This window comes from Sphaeramia orbicularis, chromosome 18 (assembly GCF_902148855.1).
Source record: "Sphaeramia orbicularis chromosome 18, fSphaOr1.1, whole genome shotgun sequence".
In the NCBI taxonomy this organism is placed as follows: domain Eukaryota; kingdom Metazoa; phylum Chordata; class Actinopteri; order Kurtiformes; family Apogonidae; genus Sphaeramia; species Sphaeramia orbicularis.
In genome coordinates, this window is record NC_043974.1 from 37876866 (window position 1) to 37899941 (window position 23076).

The window sequence follows — 23076 nt, forward strand, 5'->3', positions numbered from 1 at the left end:
TTGTTGACTGCAACTCCTGCTACTTTGGTGAAAAAAATTAATTGTTTTAGGATTGAGGGATATCAATAAGAAGGAAGTGTGGTTACGTAGGGTAAAGTGATTATGGTTACGTAGGGTAAATTCTGAAGTCCTCGAGGCTGATAATCAAAATTATCTGTCAAGCACAAATTATTTAATGTTATCTCAATATCATGTTTGGAGTGAGTAAGTATAAATAATGTTTAAAACCTATAATCATTAAGGTTGAGATATAAACCAGTACTCTCCTGGGCAAATAACGTTTGAGACAAAAAAATGTAAATGTGGATGCCAAGTGTAGCCTTTTAAACCAATGAAAATCAATCGGCTCTTTCTTTTTTTGTGTAGACATCATTTAGAAATGGTAAAGTTGGTTTTAGGACTCCCAAACAGTTATGTATCGGCTACAAATGACAAAATAAGTCTAACTTAAAGTTGTTGTTTTTTTTCACCCAACATGTTCATAGTCCCCTTACTGTGCCCAGTTGATAACCTAAACATAAAGGGCCTGCGTACTTGTTTGTTTGTTTGTTTGTTAATTTATTTATTTCGATTATAATATTAAAACCAAACAACAAAGAGATGTATATAAAAAGAAAAGAAAACATTCAAAAAAGAGCGGGATGAAGTTTAATTTATAATCTCCCATCCTCTTACCCCATCCTTCTACCTACCCTAAATTCCCATGTCAGATCCCATAAGTAACTCAAAAATTCTGCACATAGACTGAATTGTGACTAAGCACAAAACACAAAAATGCTATACATATCAAGGATAGACTCTGTCCATTTTGTAGCAGTACTACACATATCAAAAACAAAATAGACTCTTCTTAATGTTAAGTGAGGTAAAGAAATGATCAATATATTACCTGTAAAATAAATATAATTGATAGAGCGGTAGCCATTTCCTAAGGCAGCTGTGACTTTAGAAAATTATCCAGAGAGAGTAGAGCATTTAAGAATGATTTTCAGTGCAGGATTTATTTACATTTTGTTTTCTATTTTGCCTGTGGGGTGTAAAAACTGTAGAGAGTGTCTGTGTATGTGATTTGACAGTGTTACTCCGGTTTGGGTCCAGATTACATTTTTTTTATACTATCTAGTCTAATCTCATGTCCTCAGGTTTTGTGTCAGTAGGTCTGAGCTGACTCTGATCACATGGTCTGATATTATCAAAAGAAAGCAGCACTACTTCCAGTCTCTTCCTAGGGTCAGTCTTGTATGGTGCTCTTGGTCTTCTGAGCTGGAGGGTCATCTCTAACGTCTTCAACATGAGTTTCCTGCTCATTAGTCTCTCACTGGTTCTTTGGTGGTCCATGACTTTACAACACCTTGAATGAATGACATCAGAGTGCTGCATTTGCAGGACTGTTGAGCGAGACAGCGGGTATCCTTCTCTAGCCCCTCGAGCAGTAAAATCCTCCTGCTTTTCTGCACTACCTACGTCTGTGAGTGTGGCTCCTCAGCTCTGGTTCAGCTGACGAAACACAGAAACACACCGGACACTGAGCATGACATCAGAGCTGCTTTGTCAACTGTAACTCCAGACTTTGAGGCTCTTCTCAGGAGAAAAAATTATCCCCAGTCGTCCCATTAATTCCTCTGTTAATGACTATGATGTCAGTGTTACACCGAAGGTTGAAGTGAGGGCTACTTAATTATCCTCAACCCTTTTCAGCATTTACCTACTGATAAGGTAATGAGAAGAAACGCTAATTTTGTATGCTTGAATAATTTTGAATAGCAGATTTCGTTTAATTTATTTTTAGATTTTGGGTAAAAACTGCTACTGAAGAAACTGTTTTTTCCCCTGTAGTGCAGTATTGTAATAGATTCAGTAAGTATTCCCAGCTAAAGCTACATAATTCTAGTCTTTTTTGAAAATACTTCTCAGAAGTTTTACTCTTTTATTTCATGTCATTTGTATGAAAACACCAACTGAGTCTGTTTTAAAAATGGCTGTTAATGAAATGTTCTGATAGTTATGTCAGCCTCAGGATTATTTCTTGGTAAGTGACCAAATTGTTTTAATAGTACCTTGCTTGTTATACTGTATATTTACTGACATTTTTCAGTCTTTTTGAAACTACTTCTCAGTAGTTGGACTTTTTATTTCATGTTTCTGCGTGAAAGCACTTTTTAAGTCTTAAAAAAAGGCTGAAGTTACTGAAGTGTACCAGCTTCATGATAAATGGTTTATTAAGTGCTACTGAATAAATATTACTAATACAGTACTGTTCAGTATTTATCCACTAATGCAGGGTTATCACAGCTAGTTACTCTGCTATTCTTGAAACCATGTGCCCCTAAGATGTACTTTTTGTTTGAATTAAAATGCAGCTAACTGAATGTAGAAGGGAATGTTTCTCTCTCAAGTATCGCCACCTACTGGTCATTTTTGGCTCACCATTAAATTTGGTTTTGTAAACTTGCTTATTCTGTACTCCACCATGTTCTCATTAAATAAATGTAAGAAGTTGAAAATTTTCCATGATTTGGGTCGCGGCTTGTCACTAAGGGATGGGGGTAGGTCCTGAAGCCAAACAAATTGAGAACTACTTCTCTAATAAATGTATTAGTGGTTCATCTTTTAATTTATCGCCACACTGATATAGTTTTAAAACTCATCAAAGGCGTTGATGTCTGTCATACTGCACTTTGATTTACAGCCTGCTCACCCACCAAATCAGACTTTTGGAGCTTCTTTTTATTGGCAAAAATTAATTTATAGTCTACATTATAGACCAGGGGTGTCAAAATCATTTTAGTTCAGGGGCCACATTTAGCCCAATATGATCTGAAGTGGGCTGGAGCAGTAAAATAGTAACAGTGAAAAAGTAAAAAAAAAAAAAAAAAAAAAAAAAAACCTTGTGAAAATGTTTACATCTGCAAAGTATCCTTTAAAAAATGTGAATAACATAAACAAACTGAAGTTTCTTAAGAAAAATAAGTGCAATGTTAACAATATTCTGCCTCAGTTTATCATTTACTCATGTATATCACAACTTACAGATCAGTGGATCTACAAATACACAGAACATTTAGTAACAGGCAGAATATTGGTCAAATTTCACTTATTTTTCTTCAGACATTTCATGTTGTTCATATTTGTTCAGGTTATTCACATTTTTTGTGAAAGGACAGTTTGTAAATATAAACATTTTCATGTAATTTTACTTTTTTACACTAAAACAAAGGTAAAAATTTGGAGTTGTCATTATTTAAATGTTATTATTATAGTATTTCACTGGTCTGATCCACTTAAGAATACATTGTTCTGTATGTGGAACCTGAACTAAAATGATTTTAACATCCTCAATTGCTAATATGTCCAGTGTAATTTTTGCATTTCACAAATTCATGTCATGAGCTGGACTGGACCCTTTGGTGGACTGGTTTGGGCCTGCGAGCCATATGTTTGACATCCCTGCTATAGACTATATACTATGGTCTCTGTAGTTACACAGGTTGACTACTGTTGTGGGTATTAAACTGGGTTGTTGGTGCTTCCATCCACTTCTTGAGTACAGTCTGTGACAAACTTAAAACAGCAAGCACAGAATGATTTTTTTAAAAATGGGGAAAAAAAAAACCCAAACCGTTACAACATCCATGACAAAATAAAATCTCTCTCTCATACAAGTACATACTAGGTACATACATACACGTATATTATTCTCATTTATTCCTTTCAATGCTAAATGCAGTCTTGTGGTGTACATGTTGCAACAATTAGGATTAAAACCCTGCAAGAGAATTAAATTTTGGTCGTTCCATCTCTTTTTCTCTGCCTTTGTGCTGCAGCTTTTGCAGTCCTAAGTTTAGACCAAGTTAGGTCTGACTGTTAGCAGAGCATACACACTCTAGTGCTGCAGGGCCAATGTTTGAAAAGCTGCTTGATTTGTAACCTCTTTAGCCTGTGTGTGGGTTAAGTGTTAGGACAAAAAACAGAGAATAGTTTTACGTGGGCAGATGCAGAATAAAAAAACACTGTTCACACTGGAGCTATGTAAGTAAATTCCCTATAATAATGTCACTGATTGTTTAAAAAAAACTTGAAAAAGGACTAAAAACAAAACAAAAACAATCCTTTTGTGTTTAATATGTAAAGGGAAACTCGTATCTTGTTGGTAATACAAAACACTAGAGCGGCATAGACATTTTGCTATTATATACTTTTTAAAATTAAATTGTGGCAAGAGATCACTTAGTTGTAACAGAAATGACAAGGCATCGGACAGAGCATCACATCATGTACATCCTATCTGTGCTAACAGAAAGACTCATATTTAGCCTAGCAACTGTCTCTCCATCAATCCTGTGATTCTTTCATTTAAATTGGGATGTGTGCCGAATTATTAAAGGCTGTAGTATCATTAAGCTCAGATGTTATTGCTTGCGTCATAGTACTGGAGAAGGAAAAATAGAAGCAAGAAAGTTAAAAATAGTTAAGTCATTGGGTGAATTTTCCCGCTTTTCTGACTTTGACATCTGTCTGTGATGCATTTTTTGTGATTTTTAATCCAGATCAGACACCTGGGTTTGGGTCTCTGAGGGGCAGGCCTGCTAATCTCACACAATTAAGCTCCAAGACGCTCTAACACACAGATACAGATACATACTAGAGACAGTAACCAGTGTTGACAGAACTACTTGGGAAAATGGACACAGAACAACTAGTCTTTTTGGGCAGAAACATCAGTGATCTGTCACAAAATCAAGCAAAAGTCCAACAAGTACTGCAGTGCTGGGACCCAAATATGACCACGAATTAATTATTTAAAGTCACCGTTAGCCCACAGATGGTTTTGCCGTGAGTCAGATCATAAATTTAGTGTGAAATGGTCAGAACATCATCAAATCTGTTGATCATAGTTTCAGAGGAGGGTGTAGAGATCTGAACCAGTAAAACCAGTCCTGCATCAGTTTTATACTTAAAAATGATTAATTTTGTCACAAATAATGACAGATAATGCTTGTTTTACAATACTATAATTTAAAAAAAACCAAAAACAATGTTATGATAGTAATTTATTCAAAACAATGCTTTTGCACTTTCCTATTAAAGAATTATGATACAAAAGAGAAAATGAAGCTAATAATTCCACTCAGTCTACAACTGTGTCCCCAATGGTAACTAAAAAAAGAAGGTGAGAATACCATTAGTCGCTTTTCCGTTGACCCTCAAATTGCGCAAATATAACTTGCGCTTAAAAATTTGCCTAATGGAAAAATGACAATTTCACCAAAACTCTCGTTTTTCGATAAAGTTTTTGCACTGGAAAGAGGTGGTTTTTCGGGTGTAGCGAAATTGGTGTATCACGCAAAACTGCAATGGAAAGACCTTTTTCCGCAATTAGAGTCCCGTGAATTAAAAAAAAAAAAAAAAAAAGGATTTTGACTGATGTTACAACAAGCAAAGAAGAAGAGTTTTAAAAGAAACATGGCGCGGTATGTGTGGACACACCAGGAAACTGAATCATTTTTTAATTTAGCACACGATAGAGGTGAAATATATAATAATAATAATGAATATATCTGTAAATCAATGTGAAATTTACGTTCATCGTCATGTTTATGGAATAACTTCTCATGTCATCTCGCGATAATAAATTAACGAATCATTGCATTTGTGATTTAATGGAAAAACCGACATAACGCACTTCTGTTTTTTCAGTACTTTTAGTAAATATCGGTAAAGTTTTGCACAGATGTCCAATGGAAAAGCTACTAATGAAGTGCAGCATCACTAAGAATGGTAGTATTGATACAATCTTAAAGATACGCATCCCTACTTGTAAATATTAATTGTTACAAGTCTCACTCTAAAAAAAAGTGATTGTGATTATTTATAGCAAATTGTGTGGCGTTTTTTTTTTTTTTTTTTTTCCAATAGCTTGAGCCCTAATATAAACACAACTGGTATGCCCATCCATTGTCATCTGCACATTTACCAGTGGATTACTTTTACCCATGCAGGTCCATTTAGTGCTCTGAAGTAATATTAGTTGAGTTTTTTTTTTTTTTTTTTTTTTTTTTTTTTATGCAAGGATAGTTATAGCATTTGTGCATTATTAAATACAAGAAAGAAGTAGTGTACCAGATGGAGAGGGGGAACAATGAGAGCAAGTGCTTGAAGAGGCTCCGCTCGTGACGCTTCCAATGGACATAAAACACTGGCACAGACATGATGGAGCCAGAACACGACACAGCTGGGACTAAGGCTCTGCAGCGCATCACTGTAAATCACATCCTACGGGGACACTCATTAACCCCCTGCTTTGAGCATAAATCAAATGTCCGACGTACACTCACACCGGCTGCATTGCATTTCATCTTATTTAACATTTTATTCCAGTGTGCGTCAGTGCTATGTAGGCAGCAGACTACAGTTTTATTATTTCCATAATTTCACTACCAAACAAGAGTCGGATGGCAAGACAGACTGACTTAAAAAAAAAAAAAAAAAAAAAACAGAACTAAGTAACGTGGTCTGAAAGGGACTAAGACAGATCTAGTAAGGAAAGGAAAATGGCCACCAGACGTCACCTATCCAATTTAACCAATAAAGACAAAAACATCCACCACCGACCTAAACCATCTACTGATCTAAAATATTTAATACCTGTTGATCCACTAATTCTATCAATACATGTAAATAATTGGTGTAAAATGTAGTTTGTCGTCTTTTCATGGTCATCAGATATGACCCATTTGGATGTTCAGAGGCTCTGCAGTTACCGTGGAAACACTGTCATCTTCTACAACATTGATTTCAGCTAAACACATGGAGTTGGATCAATGATAGTGGATGGAGACACTTGATTTTTTTTTTTTTTTTTTTTTTTCAATCATCTTTATTAAATTTTATTACATTTTTACAACAACAAATGGCTCAGCACAACACCTGGTCTGTATGAAAATAAAAATATGAAGCTGTTGGAAGATAAACAGAGTAAGAAAGATGATGAAAGCATAGAAGTGACTGATGAGTTAGTGAAATGAAGATATGGAGTCCAAATTATCATAAACTGCCCCTTTGAGGAATGAAGTAAACAGGTCAAACATTCCATGGGAAAGCATTCCATAAGGATTTCATGCCAAGTTGTTTTAGTGGGAGGTTTGTCGTTTATCCAAGACATGAAAATATTATTCCTTGCAGCATATGCGAGGACATCATAGGAGACACTTGATTTATGTTCAGGTTATGATAGATTTGCTGAAAAAGTAACTTTTTCCGCTGTTTTGGATGTAATAACCCTCAACTTTACTCTGAGCTTTTATGAACATCTACATGATCAGTGGATTAAATGTAGGATAATACATGATTTTCACAGAAAAACATGAAATACAGTGCATAATATTATCATAAATGGTGAGAAATCACTTATGGAAGGTTAAATATCAAGAAAGATTAATTTGGGAACTGACAGAAAAGTAACACTGGGTCTTTACGGGATAATTCAAGTCTGACCAGTCCATTTTGTCCGCCACTATCCCTAAGACTCCTAAATAAGCCGACAGCAAAAGCAGAGCAAAACAAGACCATAACACTGTAATAAGAAATACACATCTACTCATTTAAGAATAGTGTGGCAAGACCAGCCAATAAAATAGTAGTTACGTTGCTACATTGCCCTCTTGGGCTGAATAACCTGTGATATAAGTGCCATGGTGAAATTATTACATTTTACTATTGAGGTATTTAGAATTTTGCACAGACGCAGTGTCTCTACTTCCATAGCTGAAGCTCTACTTCATCTTGTGGGTGTATTATGTTCTGTCAATATCATCTTTTAGCTCCACCAAGTTCTCAGTAGTGAAGTTATTTTTCTCCTCATGAGATGTGTACAATGAGTACAGAGAGTTGCATTGTGGGATAAAAGTACGCATATACTAGTTTCTATCACTGTAGTAAACACACAAATGTGCACATATTGCTGATTTGTTGCCATTAACATTTCTACTCATCTCACTGAATTAGGTTCATTTCTTGGCAACTGGCTCTTAACTTAATTCTAATAAGAGGGAGTGTTCCTGTTGTTACATCAAGTGATTGAAAAGTAAATGAGGATGTAACCATTTAGATGCTTTGTAAATTATTGACAGGCCACCCGTGAGGCCAGTGAAGACACCCCTAGCCCCTACAAAGCCTATAAAAAGAGGACTTACCCATGTTGAATAGTACAAAACTGCTGAAGTTAATATCTGGTGCTCAGTGTTGGGAAGCACTAGATGTTCGACATTGTAGTAACAAGATCGAGAAGTGGAGATTATCAGTTGAAACTGTGGAAATGGAGTTAGGACTATTTATGGACAGAGGATTTTGAGTTCAGTTCTACATTTAACACTTAGTGGCTCCATTATCAAGAAGACAGAAATGGTTAATCATCCCATAATGAGCCCACGTACAGGTTGAGTGTGCACAAAGAGCTGGTAAACATTTTGGGAATCAGTAGATGTGTTTGTGTCTTTAGAATGTAGCTGCTGTGACAGAATTAAGAAAAAAGTTCGTTTTTTTCATAGCTTTTTTCCTCATTATGCCACTTACTCTCCCTATTCAATCTATTGCTCGCTCAACTACCAGCCTTATTTCCTCTCTGACTGCAGAGTAGGTTCCAAGTTTGAGTAGTATTTACAAAACCAAGTCAGAAATATTACATGCTTTCCCTTTGAACTGTGTACTTCGTAGACCTATGGTGGTTTACTGTGGTAGGCAAGTCTTGTGGAAGTCCTACCAATGCTTGTTGGTGTACTGTGAGTCAGAAAGTGTTCATGTCCTTTAATCGTGCAGTTGTGTGTGGAGTGTGAAACATTAGATGACCAAACTGGAAAGCAAAACGTTCCAGTGATTCCCCTACAGCTGTTTGCATGCTTCAGGGCTGCAGTGTAGTCTGTGTGTTCATGTATTAGCACAGTTTCTACTCTCAACTGCCATTTCTCACATCAATGTGACTATTGTAGACTGTGAGTTTCAGTACAGCTTCACAAGTTGGGATTTAGTGTTTGTAGTGTTAAACTAGCCTTCTTGTGTGCATTAGTGTTATCTAGGGTTGTAAGAAACTATCAGTTCTGCAATACTTATCTATATTTTTTAGATACTTACTCAAATGCAGATATGGCAGAGGTTCATTTTTGTTTTTCTTTTTGTTTATCAAGCTCTTTTATTTTATATTTACATGGGTATTTTGCTCTTTTATATATATTCAAGTGGGTATTTTGCACTTTTATTTACATATTTACATGATCTTAAACTGTAATGTCTGTAAAACATAATTTTATTTGTTTATTCTTTTGTGTGTTTTTTTTTATTGGTAAAGCCGCATGTTATAACTTTATTTATCCAAATCCTGCACTTAAGTTTTTACAGAGGACAGTTTTGTGATACAGCATTAGATCCTCTTCTCATCAAATAAAAATTAGTTTAGTATTTGTGTGTATTTCTGATGTAATTAAATTTTTCCAGGAAATAGTCTTTTAAAAATAGACACAAAACAATCTAAAAAAAAATACCGCTTTGTTAACAGTATCATGATATAAAGCGATATATCGTATTGTGATCCTAATATTGTGGTTTGTATCGTATTGTCAAATTCTTGCCAATACACACCACTAGTGTTATCATGATTCTGCTTTTTGCATTTAAAACAGGAATGTAGTAAGTAAATTAGTATTTAAGTTTTGAATCGTGGTCTATTTTATTTGGTCATCAGTCAATGATTTAAGTACATAATCATTCTCAGTGTCTCACAATTTGTCTCAATTCCAGAAATAATCTCCTAACATTCAAATGTGTAACATATATCACATGACCAGGGGAACTGATCACATCACTGGACATAGGAATTGTCAGAAAGTGCATAAATAACACCTCACCTGCTGTGGATAGTACGGCTACACAATTTTGGTGAAAAAAAATGACATTGCATTTATTGTGGGCAAAATTTAGATTCATTATTTTGATTTAACTTTCTCACTTATCAAGGAAATTGCTCAGATCATGAAGTTTGAAATATATATTTTGTCACTGCAAACATGTAAACTTAACAGAGCAGAGGCTGAAATCAGTGGGAAAATGACCAGATTTTAAAAATAGATACCTTCCTTCTGCAGGCCTCTAAAGATCATACCGTTATGGAAAAGTGAAGCCACTCTTCCAAGCTTCTGCGTTGAGACATGAGCAGAAGAGGCACATCTGGGTTACATCTGACAGAATATGATTAGTAATTCATAATTAGGCTGTCAATCACATATTTAAGCCCCCTACCTGTCTGAAAATTAGCCACAATCAGAACATCGTGGGTTGGATTTTTTACTAGCTGAAAACAGGCAAGGAGTATGGTGCATCTAATTTTTTTTTTTTTTTCTTTTTTGAATACTGTGAAAAAGTTCAATATTTTTTGTCTGTTATTTCCGAAAGTGAAAGATTTATTTATCCTAGACTCATTTCATGTAAACTAAAGTGTTTAAGCTAGTGATTGATTTTAATTTTGATAGTTCCAGAATAAAGCTAAAAAAAATGTGCCTTGAAATATTGGAGTGTTTCTTCTTAAAATTGAGTCAGTCACCAATTTTGCAGTACTTGCTGACTTGACAGATGTCCAGAAGACACTTATTAGAAGATCACTGCTGAAAGGTCTGGCTGTTCTGTACTGTATCAAGGCATATTCATGGAAAACAGACTGGGAGTATAGCAGGTACCAGTGTCAAACCACTCCTGAACTAGAGACAACACAGAATCTTTCCTTGGATAAAGAGATAAAGTAAAATTTATGTTTCAGTGGAAGTCTGGAGTCACAGATGATGAGTTACTTGAAGTCCAGTGTGAAGTTCCTATGGTCAGTGATGATTTGGAGTGCCATGTCATGTCTGATGTTATGCCACTGGAGATGGTGTTTTCCACTTCCAGCAGGATTTGGCACCTGCCCACAGCACCAAAACTACTCAAAACCATGGTATTACTCGACTTGATTGTCCAACTAACTCACCTGACCTGAAACCCATAAAGAATGTCTGTATCAAGAGGGAAATGACCACCAGTTATTAATGCAAAAGGAGACCTGACTAAGTATTGAGTGCATAGATAAACCTTTTTTTTTTTTCACCCCTTCGCTACCTATTGTGTCAACGTGATTGCTCTTCAGTGATCTCTTTTATGTTTGGTATGTAGTTGCAACTTGGGAAGCTCTTGGATGAGTGTTTTAGGTGTCAATCTGGACCTTCATTGTCAAGGTCAAATCGGGGTTGACGTATCACATTTGGGTGGCAATGTTGACATACATTTTTCAGGTCTTTCAGGATCTTTGGGGCAGACAGAAGCTATCACAGATGCGGTGAGGGGATAGTGACATTGGTAGGGCAGCAGGGGTATAGGTGCAGGGTAGCCCTCCTTCTCAAAGGGGGTGGCCAAGGGGTCATTACAGTGTTCAACAATGGTCTTGTTTTGATTGATCTTATGAAACAGCGTCTCTCTGATACACTGGAATTTTACCGTGATCATCAAAATCAAACCAAACAAGGCTTGAGATATTTACCTTTAATATGTGATGGATCTAAAATATGATAAAGTTTATATGACTTGAAATTACAATAAGATGAATGGTAATTACGTTTTGTTTTTTTTTCCACAATTACACTAAAAAATGCCAAACACTGTCGCTTTTACAGTTGGTGGCAGTTAAGGCTTATGTCCTGTTTTCTTACCAAAAACAATCACCTGACAGTGTAATGACTCCAAATGGTCCTTATTTCATAATTAGGTCTCAGCCTTGAAGTGTTGGTTTATTTGGAAAGAACCACTTCAAATTATTTGGTTTTCTGCTTCTTTATCCGTTATCTCATTGAGTTGGATTGTTTTCCCCCATTGCAGTTGTGGGTCTTGTAGGTTCAGAGATGGTTTAAGACAGAGGTTGGCAACTCGTGTCTCACAAGGAGCATATAATTCTTTTGCCTCTCATTTAAAACAAAGCTGAGATAGGTAAGAAAATGAAAGTTATTCCCCTCTTTGCAAAGATGGAGCCATTAGAACGGTAACGAACCATCACCAGTCATCAAATCGAAGTGATCATCTCTGCTCTAGTGCATTCTATTACCTGTGATGAGACATCTGATGTTATTGACATTGCATAAACAGTGCTGCTAGGCAGGTATGTGAACTCTGATGGGCTTCAGGAAGAAATCATTGAATCGATACCTCTGAAAGACCAAATCTGAGAGGACATTTGTGCCACAGTTGAGAACTGTTTAACACCCAAAGACATAATCACCAGCTACATTGGATCAATAGCTACAGATGAGGCACAAAGTATGAGATGGTTGCAGAGGAGGTTTGTGGCTTTGTTAAAGAAACCACTGGATTGACAGCTCCTTATGTTTCTCTGTATCTTGCACTGAGAGGCACTGTGCACTCTAACATTTACTCCAGATTGTATGGAAGTGATGACCCTTGCCATAAAGCTTGTGAACAAAATAATGACAAAAGGCAAAAATCATTGCCAGGTGGATGAGGTGGACAAATCTCCTGTTCCATAACAAACTGTATTGGCTTTCCAGAGGAGAGGTGCTGAAATGATTTGCTGCTTTTGTGAAACATTTGAAAACTTTTCTCAAAGAAAAGGTGAGACCTATCCACACCTAGAAGATCCTAATTAGCTGATAAAATTGTATTTTTATGGTGGATGTGACAGGTCACTTAAACGTGCTGAAGAGAAGACTCCAGTGAAACGGACGCAGCACCCAGCAACTGTTGAGACATCTCTTGCTAAAAAATGCAAAACATTGTCTAAAGATGCACACTTTCTCATTTTTCATCTCTGAAAGTGTTCTGAGAGGGGCACAACCACATCATCTGTGATTATTACATTACGTCGTGTAATTATCATAATATTTTGTCTCTTAGACAAAACTGCCGTCACTCCAAGACTAATGAACTGAGAAGAAGAGATTCATTTTTATGTAGGTCAGCTGTCGACAGCCTCCTTTAATTCATCCCTTTTTATGAACTGTTATCTATTTAAACATCTGCTTAATGAAGCCACACCTGCCTGATCACACAAGAATTAGACCCATTTGGTGTTTTTAAAGAATACGTACAGTATATGATTGAATATGTAGAATGATGGAATACAGTAGAAATGTGCCCGTCCTGTGTTTAACAGTAAGAGACACATGATGTGGCCCCTCCCCTCCTGAAACCAATCCTCCTGTGAGCTTCATACACAAATTCCAAGTCTAATTTGAGAAGTGACACACTTTCTCCCGTCCAATCCCAGACCCCCACCCCCTAGACTCCACTCAGTGTCTCCATGTGCTCTTCCTTCTTATTTCTTAAATGAAAAAAAAATTGTTCAAAATTCATCTAAAGTAAGCAAAGACAGGCATTTTATGAGTATATTTATATTTAAATTGTGATTTCGTCATAAGTGGACTGTAGACTCCCTAACTACCAAAAAGAGAAACTTAACATGCTGCGAACGTCCGACCCACCTTCTGTGCCTCAGTTATACTCTCTGTTGTCATGTTTAACCCCCCCCCATCAGCACTCCAGCCTCAGAAGAAAGTGGTTTGGATTTTTTTGCAGCAGTGCTGAGAATTCCAAGTGTTTGTGTTCTTCACATAGGCTACACATATTAGACACCTCCATATTGTATCGAAGGCCCCAACCCGAAACAGTTCAGTACAAACGAGTGCACCATTACACCTCTAATGTCAATGCTTTGTGAAGCCCAGAGTTACAGCCTCCTAATATGAGCTAAAATTCCTCGAGACTCAACAGCTTGTTTAGAAACCATCAGGTTCACATTTGAATCCTCTACTTCTCCTATATGTGTGATGAAGGGGGCTGGTGAAGATGTGTTTCCATACATGCCGTCTTGTGTGTGTGGAAAAATAAATACTTGAATATTCCAAACTGGTGTGTTTTTCAGGTGAATAATCAGACATCATTTTTGGCCAGTGTCGACAGAACTAATGGACCTGCTGTTAAAGAAAGACTGGGTGACTTTTAAAAGCCAAACCTGATCTTGTTCCTCTTGTTGTGGAAACCTAAATGTGGACTTTATGGGCCTCGTTTTGTCACGCACCTGAAAGTAGATTGAGCAGTAGGAGGACCACGTTAAAATTCTGACTTTGAAAAATCTTTGACACTTATTTTCTGTCATCAAGTGCTGTGATGCAAGAAGTATTTAGTTGGTTGCAACTTCCAACCTTACAGCTACATGTCAATAAAACCCACATATTGGATGATTTAATAATGATGGCTGCATACAATAAAGAACCATTAGATAATACAATGTGACTGAATGTACATGACATGCAGATAAATTTGCATATTTTTTTCAGTGAAATATAAATCACAGCTAAATGAAAGTTTATTTCTGAAATGCTAAAATGTCAGTAATGATGGTTATATTGTAAGTGGCTACTGTGTTCTGTAAAACAACAGAGTTTAGCTGAACTAGAGGTGACTCCAAACCAGATTTTCCTCCTCTAATCTACATGTGGAATATGCAGAATTGACCAAGCGTAAATAAGAATGTATCCTAATTGCCCCCAGATATTTTCAGTTACACTATAGCAATCAAAATATTTGAATAAGATTATTACCACAAAAATCAACAGATGAATATGGAGTCTATTAACTAGGCAAGTGGTTTTGAAATCAGTATATTTTTTTTTTCCAGAGCCAACAACTTAAGTTATTGTTTAACATATTAACTACTGAGGGTGGATAATATTAATTTTACTCACATAAGTGCAGCAGTATAGTTTTTAAATTTAATTTAATTTAATTTAATTTTTACAAGCATCCAAATGTACAGTTCACTGAGAGGGCATCAAAGTCCAGTAGAATAGAATAGAATAGAATAGAATAGAACAGTGCATTTACATCTAATAACAATAGAAAAGATACAGACGTAATAAAAAAAGTAAAATATAAAATATTGTGCAATCAAAAATGTGCAAATTAGATATATTCTGTAAGAAAGGGTACAATTAAAAAATCTATAATAATATAAAAATGTGCAAATATAATAGTGCAAACAATGTAAACACTCATGTAACTGAACGGTGCAAATATAACAGTATAGACAATATGAAGATATGTAAACATGCATGTACCAGTGTAAACAGTGTAAAACAATGCAAATGTGCAGTAAGAAACGAGGAGAAAAAAAATCCACACTGAAAAGACAATCTACAGGCTCCGCCTCCTTACAAAAAGACCAAACTGTGATGTTCAACACACAAAACTGTCATCTGTCAAAAACAAAAGGGAAAATTGCCTGATCTCTGCAGCGATAGTCAGGTCCCATGATCAGTCTGTGGTGCATTTTCAGATGTCCAGTGTAATAGTCTTTATATGAGGTTTTACCCAAAGGACTTATTCTAAAACCTGCAGGTCCTGTGTGGTCTCCCTGAGCCACTCTCACATGTGTGTCCTCCTTTAACACCTTACCCATCAGCTGATTGACCCACAGCTGATGGAGGTGTCCTACATCTGACCCAGGCGGACTCAAAGTAAAATACATGTATCATCACTGTCGGGTGGAAACCTCCTAAGTCCCTTTTTGGTCTTTTTTTGTTTTGTTATAAAAACATCTTGTCTTCATGTTTTTGAAGTATTTAACTCATGACTACATCTCTTAACTTTATTAATTTATTTAGAATATACATTGTTTTTACAGTTTCCTGAAAAATAACCGTCTTGGACATACAAGGTTTCCGCCCAACAGCTATGATATACATAAAACATCAACAAAGAACCCCTCGAGGATGAAACCACACTTTTTAAACTCTCCGTCACAAATTTTTCTAATTCTAATGCCACAAAGGTTTTAATGTTTACAATCAGTAAAGTCAATAGTGAACATTCAGTTAACTTTATTACCTCTGCCAAGTGAAACGGCGGAGGTTATGTTTTCATCAGGTTTTTCTGTCTGTCTGTTAGCGAGATAACTCAAAAAGTTATGGATGGATTCTCATGAAATATTCAGGAAATGTTGACACTCACACAAGGAACAAATGATTAAATTTTGGTGGTGATGTGGGGGGGGGGGGGGGGGGGCTGATGTGCCTTGGCGGAGGTCTGCGCTCTCCGAGTGCTTTTCTGGTTTTGGATCTTGTTATATTTTTACAATACAATTGCTGATTATTGTAACAATCTATTTGTGTAAAAAAAGCATGGACTGGTTCAATGTGGTGTGCCATCATGTGAAGTCTCAGTTGACTCAATCTGTCAGGAGTGGAATCTGTCCACTATACACCACGTCACTCCAATGAATTCCCACAAACATTGTCGAACCTCATTTGTATTTATCGCCAAATGTGCAGCAGTGCTTGGAGACAGCCGTCCCCCACCTGTCAGGTTGGAGGATGCTGTTTATGTTTTGTAATGTATGGTCGTCATAGTGACAGGATTAGCTTGGAGGCACTGTAAAGGATATGGGGCAGCTGTGTGTGTGTCAGTTGTAAACAGTCTATTTTTGTGATGTCACCTTCCTCTGTCCTCACACATGCTAACAAATAGGTTTACAGATTTAACATCAGTGGACATAGAGTGGAATGCCATACTACTACGAGTTTTCCAACATGGACAGTATAGGGTAACAAAGAGACCTCCAAAACACTAATGTGAATCTGTTCAAGCCAGGCCATTGTTTTGTCTAAACACCTGTCGTACAATATTAACAATAAAGTGCAGACAAAGGTAGCATTTTTGATGGGCTAAGAGTATAAGAAACTATCAATTCTGCAATATATTGTGATATTTAATTTCACGATACTGCATCAATATTAAAAAGTACTGTATTGATATTTTTAGGTATTTATTCAAATGGAGATATGGCGGAGGTTCATTTTTACCCCACCCCCCAAAGGGGAGACAAGGGGTATTGTTTTTGGTTTGGTTTGTTTGTTTGTTTGTTTGTTTGTTTGTTAACACTCTAGCAGCAAAACCATTGGTTAAATTCATACCAAATTGGGTTTATAGATTGCCAGTGACCCAGAATAGATGTGATTACAATTTGGGAACAGTAGGTCAAAGTTCAAATCTTTTATGAATTTTAAAAAAAAATAATTCTTCCCTTATTTACTTATAATGGGTCAAAATTCACGTCTATAAAAAGATCAGTTTTGTCTAATTAATTAGCTGTCACAACAAGAAGTAGCAGGCACACCTGGATTAATCAGTGTGTCCAATAAAGAAAGACAGGAAATAAAGGAGCCACCGGAAGTTCAGGAAGTAGTGGGGCTGTGCATAGAGTCAATTACACAAAGAATAAAAGTTATGTATGATTAAGGACATGGCTACTTTGATTGGCAGGTGGATGAGTGTCATCTTTGTTTGTTGTGTTTGATTGACAACTAGTTTGAGTCAGACATTCAGAGTGTCTGTTTACTCATTAAAACATAGTTTTACAGTTCTACTACTGTTGTGTTTCAGAAGTTTCATTGACCCGACTATCTGATGGTTCTATCATGAAGCTTACAGTACTTAATTACAATACTCAGTTTCTTAGTTCTAATCAGCTACATTAGCAAATGTTAACATTAATTCATTATGTGATTATATGATCGTATGACTAGTCTACTAAGGAGGCTAACCAGTAAAACACAGGAGGATGTTTTTGGACGTTGACCTATTCAAGAGACTAGAAGCAGTGTCTTGGCATTATAGCTTTAAGTAACAAACTTAAACCTGAATTTATCTGACTTTCTGAAAATCTGAATTTAAGATTATACCTTGCCTCTTCTTTAATTACATAGCTAATTAATATAATTATTAAACACACTGAGGTAGAGTATTTATGTGGAGATGAGTTTTAATATTAGACAGTTTACAATTTGAAACTGAAATTTTAAAACAAGAAAAAAGGGCAAACACATGCACATGTGTATTAACCAAAACATTAAAAGTTATTAGTCTAATATTTATGAGCATACATCTGAGTCCATGAACAGCTGATTCCAACAGCAAAACCTCAGATGTTTCTTTAATTTATTTTATTAGGTGCAAGGTACCAGAGTGATTTGGTTTCCATCTCAGTACTCGTGGGGATGTGCAGTTCACCGATTTGTATGTAATAGTAGAGCTAAAACAATTAGTGAATTGTTTGCTAATTTTTTTCACACTATAAAAGAATTGCATGTTTCTTTTTTTACATTGGTGAGTTGGATGTTTGTTGCTCTGACTACCTTCACTTTCAGTGCAAAGACAGTGACCATAAATGTTATCACCTCTTTTCCATCCTCAGCATCTTCATTCAACCCCACAGTTATTTATCTGAGACTCTGGACAGTACAGGTTTCTCCTTTTTTGCCTGAAAAAATGATGAGAAATGAGCTTGAAGCAACAAATTTTAAGAAGCTTATTTTTCTTTAATAAAGCTGTGAAACTCTTGTCCAAATGTGGACAAAAAGCTCATAGCTTGATCTCAGGAGGTCAACCTTCTTACTATGAGCAGATCCACATGTGGCATGTGTCAAGAGCCTTGTTAATCCACCAGACGGCGTGGTATGCCTTTTTATAGAGCCCCTTATGACCACACACCTGTCTCAGTCTTTGTTACAGAGTGATGAAGGGCTCCACTCATATCTGTTTTCTGGCATGCTGGAAGAAGACTTTCCAAGCTTTGTGGTGGAAACTTGGTGGTAGAGATTTTAGTCATAGTGTTTTATAACAACAACAACAACAACAGCAGGCAATGCCATTGTGATGCAAGGAACAGTATTTCCTAGAATACCCCTCCTCCTCCATTTCAGCTTCTGTTCTGGGCCCACTGTGGGCTTCTATGTCCTTAGGATGGGAAATGTTACCTGTATTTCACAATAGCATTGTGGGAAGAAATATTTTCATAACTGTAAAGAACTGTAAGAGTATTATTCTTTTCCCAAACTAACTATATTTTTGACCCTAGATATGCCCAGAAACTCACAAATCTTTGCACATACATCAGACATGGCAAAAAAAAAAAAAAAAAAAAACTAGTACGAGACCCGTGCCACACTGCGCTGCACCGTAGACCATACGACCATAGCTACATCTCCGGTTTCAATTTGCGAAGTGACAGTGAAACTTAACAGGCGTTACTAATTCCTCTACATCTCCCGCTGTTGTGAGGCTCATTTACTTTGCCCCCCCCCCAGAACCGCCCTCGATACTGATATGTCAGGACTGTAGGCAGTAAATGCAGTGTTCCTGTTTTTAACTTCATTTCCCATCATGCAGCGTGGTACACCATGACTGTAAGGCAAGTGTATTCCAAAATGAGTAATATCTACGAAAATATTGGTCCTGTCAACTTGCCGAGATATTTAATATGGAGACAGGACTGTTACTCAACTGTTGGTACCAAATTGGCCACGTAAAAATGTCTCAATTTGTCAGAATCGTGCCGATATACACACAAGCTCTGAACCCTTCCAGTATTATGACATATATTGGTATATTTTGTGTGTACTGGTCTTGGCAAAATGGCTCATTAGTACCTCAAGAAAATCTCCAAAAATGAAGCTCCAGTATCAGGTTTACCTACATGAGGGGTCAGCAGCTTTTACAATCTACAGCAGTGTTTTTCAACCTTGGGGTCAGGACCCCACGTGGGGTCGCCTGAAATTTCTAGTAATTGATGAAAATTTAAAAAAAATAAAAAAATTACAAAAAAAAATATATGGTGAGTTGACAGAGACAATCCCAATCCATAAAAGACATGACAAACTGTGAAGCTGAAACTGCAGCACTGTGGTACTGTTTATCTGTCAAATGTTCATTGTGGTCGGTTTCAGATGCTGCAGCTCTTTCATAATTCATAGTTTGAGTTCTTGTTTGATCAGTATTAATTGTCAGCCTTGTAAATCCAAGCTGGACTGACTGTACATATCCTGACCAAGGAAAATCAAATTCTCATTTTGTGCAGTAATCTACACCTGGCTTTACTGCCTCTGTCCAGAATAATATACATTATATAGACTAAATGTCATCTAAAATTAATGTTTATTTTCAAAAACGAATTAATTTTAGCAAAAAAAAAAAAAAGTCTCTGTTTTGAATGTCTGGGGTCGCCAGAAATTTGTGATATTAAAATGGGGTCACGAGCCAAAAAAGGTTGGGAACCACTGATCTACAGCCATTTTTGACCTGAAAGAGAAAGTAAAATCTGGGGCCGTGGCCTCAAACGTGGAGGTGCTGATACTCATCCCACCTGCTTCACACTCAGATAATTGGAACCACCAACCCTCTGGTTATTGGACGATCCACAGCCACCTGAAAAGTTCACTACTAATTCCTATAGTGAACTTTTTCACTAAATTGACTCTCCAAACTACACCAGATAATGTGTGAGATGGTGAAATGAATTAGTTGCCGTGTTGCCTTTGGCTGAGATGCTTTCATGGCATAAGTTTGACTTAGAGACGCCTCCAGTAAATGCACCAGTTCCACTAAACTAACCCATGGATGAGGTCAAGGGTGTCACAGATGGACAGTCCACTACTTTTTGATTCATAACTTTTGAACCAGACAAGTTTAAGACAAATATTACACATAACTGTAAAGGTCTAAATGCCATCTTAAACATACTCAAAGGGCAAAATATTGTTTCAAATATTTTTAAATGAAAAATATCAAAAACTACTGCATCACAGATGGACAAAAAAAATTGTCTATTTTTTTTTCAAGAATTACAAAGTTCTCAAAAGTGAAGTTCCAATGACATTTTCATCATAAAATGTATTCAGTGTATACCTTAAACCCTCTATTTTACAACCTAATAATTGGTTAGATGGGAGAAAAAAAATTGATCATACCTGAAGAGGAAGAATTTTGACAAATGGTAGCACCACGGATGGACAACAAAAGTAAATATCAAATTAAACATTTTTTATTTCAATTATCAATATCGTATACATTTCTTTTACAATATTTAGAACATACAAATAATATTAACATTATATTCAAATGTATTTTGCATAGATATATGCATTTATTCATTCTAAACACTGTGTTTAGAAAATGATATAAATAATGTAATAGTCAAATATCAATGTATTTGGAATAAATTTAGTTTATTTATTAGAGTTTATAAAATGAACCCAGAATGACGGCACAAAACTGTGTCACTTTCTAAACATTCACACTCATAAAACTACACAATTTTTTTCTCATTTCAAAATACATTTTCCCGAAAATATAAGTAATTACCTACCCAAAAATATAAGTTTGGTGTAGATTATTGTACTTTAATTTTTTTGGCCAGATGTTAACCTTCCCTTGACTTCACCCCCATGTGTCTTGTTTAAATTTTGTTTTCCTCCATTGTTGATTAAGTTTGGGGAAAGTGGTGAAAACTGCGACATTAGCCTAGTTTGTGTATGTTTGCAGTGTTCTCTCCTTCAAAATGTGGTCAATCCCAATCATTAACATAATCATTTGTGTCTATTTTTGTAGCGTTAAACATGTCTTTGCACAACTGACAGACCTGGTTCACCTGCAAAGATAAAGTATACTGATAACATAAGTAGAGGTTATCTGTATCCTGTGGGTGGATTCACTGTCTTGCTGGAATGAATGAGTACACAGTGAAGAAAAGTGTGTCAACAGTAAAGGATAGACACCCCCCCCCCCTTCATGACCCACACTTGTGTCAAAACGTGTTTGTTGTCAATGCTACTAGCACTGCCAGAGGGTTCCTGAGCCAGTGTAGTTCTTATAACGGTTCTTCTTTCAGTGTCATCTGAGGAATCAGAGATCATGGTTTTCAGCTCAGACTATTGTGACCTTTGACCTCTGTGCAGTGAAATACACTCAGATGCCTTGAATCTTTTAATTCTTTTTGCTAAATAGAAGATGAACTTTTCAAATCCCTTCCTATTTAGCTTTGAGGAATATTGCTCTAAACATTTCACTTTTTTAAATAAATTTAGTATCACCTGTTCACATCACCATCAAATCGTATTACTTCATTATTTTCCGTAAATTGTTCCCATTTGAAGTTTTTCTTAAATGTGTTGCAAGCTGAATTAAGGTGTAGATGGAAAAGAAATGAAGTAGGCTGGATGAGACAAAACATGAAATAAATAGGCTATGTTGTGTTCAGACTGTTTACTATGAAATACAAGCCAGAGTATTTTTCTTTTTTTTTTTTTTAGGTTTTTTTTTTTTACCTCCGCCAAGTGTAAGGTGGAGGTTATGTTTTTATCGGGGTTTGTCTGTCTGTCTGCTAGCAAGATAACTGAAAAAGTTATGGACAGATTTTCATGAAATTTTCAGGAAATGTGGATACTGGCACAAGGAACAAATGATTAAATTTTGGTGGTGGTGGTGGGGTTTTTTGTTTGTTCATCTGTCTGTTAGCAAGATAACTCAAAAAGTTATGGACAGATTTTGATGAAATTTTCAGGAAATGTTAATACTGGCACAAGGAACAACTGATAAAGTTTTGGTGGTGATGGGGGTGGAGACAACTGATCTGTCTTGGTGGAGGTCTACGTTGTCCGAGTACTTTTGTTTTTTAAATTTGTATATTCTATACTGTGCTGTCTACTTATTGTTTGGAGTTGTATTTTGCATGTTCCACATTTGTCGGTTTTACACGTTATGATGATTGCAATGAAGCTGGCTGATTCATTCTGATCATATCTGCAGTAAATTGCCATTTTTACCATGTCTCAGGAGGTCAGGTAGAGGTAAAACGCTCAAGCCTTCTTGTTTACTTGGATTTGTGATGTGCTGAAATACTGTCCTGGAAAGCTGGTCATGATTAAACAGCATCTGTTTCACACAAACAGCAAACTGTGTAGCACTGACATGTTCATCTGTGCTGTAGAGCAGCAGGAGTCCGCTGTTGTCCTGGTGTTGTGTTGAATATTTAATAAGTCTTTTCTGGGAAGTCGTAGCCCACATATACTGTACGTCTGTCCTCTATTGTCAGCATAGGTTCACCCTCCTGTTCACTCAGTTAGCGTTTAGACTTTTTAAAACGGCTGCTTGGGTGATACGTTTACAGTTGGCTTACTATTGTCTTGGGGTTAATAGCTGTTCATATTATTCCAAATGACA

The 23076-nt window shown here is 36.3% G+C and overlaps 1 protein-coding gene across 2 annotated transcripts in view; it reads left to right on the forward strand.

Annotated features, from left to right (window-relative positions):
• Positions 1-23076, forward strand: part of ache (acetylcholinesterase (Yt blood group)) — a 41151-nt gene that overhangs the window by 3649 nt on the left and 14426 nt on the right. Inside the window, exon 2 of one of the 2 annotated variants that reach the window (XM_030162075.1) lies at positions 18320-18324. The exons of the other annotated variant lie outside the window; for it this stretch is intronic. The gene's annotated coding sequence lies outside the window, so the exon portion shown is untranslated. The remainder of the gene's footprint in view (positions 1-18319; positions 18325-23076) is intronic. 2 annotated transcript variants of the gene reach the window in all.